Source organism: Nyctibius grandis, chromosome 6 (genome assembly GCF_013368605.1).
Source record: "Nyctibius grandis isolate bNycGra1 chromosome 6, bNycGra1.pri, whole genome shotgun sequence".
NCBI lineage: Eukaryota > Metazoa > Chordata > Aves > Nyctibiiformes > Nyctibiidae > Nyctibius > Nyctibius grandis.
In genome coordinates this window covers 38,799,238-38,802,165 of record NC_090663.1, presented here as the reverse complement: position 1 = coordinate 38,802,165, position 2,928 = coordinate 38,799,238, and positions in this window count along the sequence as shown.

Below are 2,928 nucleotides of genomic sequence, written 5' to 3'. Positions count from 1 at the left end.
CTTCTGAAACTGTGTCCTTAATTGCGTTGTTTTCACAGCTGTTGTTTCATAACTCTGGTCTGTCTCGTGGGCTGATATATTCATTTATGGCACTGAAGTCCAAAATAACAGCTGTAATACTTGGAAAAAAGCATTGGCGAAGCATGTAAACATTCCTTACCAGTGAAAGGACTGTAGGCTAATTGGCACTCTTGTATATGCTCACGCATATTTTTTTCAGCTTTTCCATGGAGTGCAGATGTAGTCATGAGTTTTTTCAGTGTATAGAGGAGGAGTAGAAGACGACTGACAAACCATGCTGGGAAGAACAAATGAAACCTTCCTTATTCTCTGCTTAAATATCATGAACTAAGTGGCAGTCATGGAATAGGTATCTTATCTCTTTATTTAAGAGTGGAAAATGTATTTCGTTTCCAGATTTTTTTTTTTTTAAACAGCCACTCTGATTACAGCAACTCTGGCACCTCTGCTGCTGCTGCTTAAAAGACATGTTGATGCAAGTGGTATAAGTGTTTGGTGGAGAACTGGGGTGCCTTCCCCCCCCCACACTGAAACAGTGTAACAGCAAAATAGTGATTTGCATTCCTTTGAGAAAGGGGAGGGCATAAAAAGCTTTAGTAGTTGCACTGATATTAAAGTCTTAAGTGAATTGTGTAAATAGGTTTCTACTTAAAATGGTGAGTAGTAAAACTGTATAAAAATAATCTAGAAGTACAAAAATGCAAATTTATCTCACACCATGGAAAAAAAAATCGCTACTTTGCCATAGTTGTAATTTCTGGCCTTTTCGTTCGCAAAGAGAATCTTTTCTTGTTTTGTGTGATCTTATTGTAGCTGTAAACACTACAAAGCAAAGATTTTTGTCTTAGTGTCCGTAAAGTGCTAGGCACACCTTTTATGCTGTGTAAGTGACTGATGTGGATGAAAACATGCAGCAAGCAGGAACCACCTTGTTAAAAATGCTTGAGAAGTGATTAATGATGACTATCTTCCTGACTCATAAGACTCTAATGCTGAGGGGAATGTTTGTGATTCATAACCCAAATCCCTTTGGAAATCTTGAGGAGATATACTGAAATATACATGCCCTTTTTAAGTGCAGTTTTTTATCTTTTACTGTATTTTGATAAGCACCACTCAAACTTCAATGTATACTACTGAAACAGTCTGTTTTAATTGGAACTAATTAAGCATCAAAGAAAAGAGAAGCTATTCCTAGACTAGTTTAAAAATAGCTTTCAGGGAAAAAAGTTTGAGATGAACATGTTCAGACTCCTACTAAGGTGGAGACTTAGCACTAGCAACATTTTTTCCTCCCCTTTTACCTTACCAAGTGCATGAGAGGGGAAGAACATGTCCCATCACCTCAGATCTCCTGTCCTACACTGAAGTCTGGAGCAAAGAAAAGTGCTCTATCCCTTCTTCAGTGCTTCTGACCACTAAACTCCAGTTATAAGAAGTTCAAGAAAAGTGAAAGACTAAAAAAAAAAAAAATTTAATTCCTTATCAATTTTTAGGGTCTTGCACGATGTCTTCTCAGAGCGTTGATTTACACAGGGGTTTTGAAGGTTCTACCAGCTTCCTTTTTCCATGTCCAAGTGAACAAAATTTTTCTTGCTTCGTGCTTTCTCTGCCTTCACTTGGGAGATCAGAAGTCTATAGGTAAGAATGCTTCTGCCATGACTCTCCTTCAGGTTTGAGGTTGCAGTGTGTAGACTAGGAAGAAGAAAAAATCATCTCAAAAGCACCTCATTCCTTAAACCTGCCCTGCTGCTTCCTTTTCTGAGAACCAATGAGCTCCTGCTCCTTCACGTCTTTTCAGTGAAGAAGTTAGGCTAAAGGAGAGCAATGGTGAATGCAGGTATGTTATCCCAAGCTACCTTCCCTGTCCTTCTCCAGGGATGCTTTTGACAAGAGAATGAAAGTGCTATGAGAGTAGCAATCTCTGCTCTGTTCTAAGGACTAGGCATTTTATCTGGTTAACTGAAATGGAGGATGGAGACCTGTGCAGGACTTGTGACTAAGTGTGTTCAGCTTTCTCAAATTCAGGACGACCATGCAGATTGCTTTGCATCTCTCAGCTTTCAGGGGATCAGGTGTGCCCTGACAGACATTTGCTCAGTGGGGGTACTGAGGCAGCTTCTACTAGCCTAGAACGTTTGTCCTGTTGCCACATCACACTGGGTTGTTAAATAGTTCATAACACTTCTTACCTCACCAGGAACGTGGTTGTTGTATAGCTGTAAAGTGCTGCCAAAAGCAAGTTGCGTAGTCAATAAAAATTAGAATCTGTCCCAATTAGCCATTGTGCTTTGAAGAAGGTTCAGAAAATAAACTTATATAATGTGTAAAACAATTTTAGAGAATTGGTTCTTTAGAGACCTCTGCGGGGATGGTTCTGGGTACTGTAGTCTGATAAAATTAGTTAAGGGGAAAAATAGTTTCAACTGCTTTGAGGTTTCTGTTAAAGTAAACCCTAGATTTTATTTATTTTATTTCTTTTTTAAATGAGGGATGGACAAGCCTAGTGGAAGTATGAGGTGTCGCCTGGGACCTGTTTAATCCTGCTTAATTTAAGGGCTAATATGATAGGCTACACCTCTGTGCTCTGCAAAAAAGCACAGAGGTAACTTCAGATAATACAGATACGGGCTGGTCCTGAGATACGCGAACGGGTTAAAACTTATCCCAGCTGTTCTGCTCCACTTCTCAGATACCCTTGATCTCTCTCCACCAGCAAGGGTGCCATCTGTGCAGAACGTGACCGACTGCCCTTCCCATTGCTGGCGGAGGGGGCTCAGCAGGAGCGAGGTCCCCACTTCCCAAGAAGGTTTCTCAAAAGTTCCCTTCAAACTCAGGCAGCACGCTTTCCTGCTTGCTCACTTGCCTCTGCAGATAGGTACTTGCTTCCAGAGATCATTGTGACCT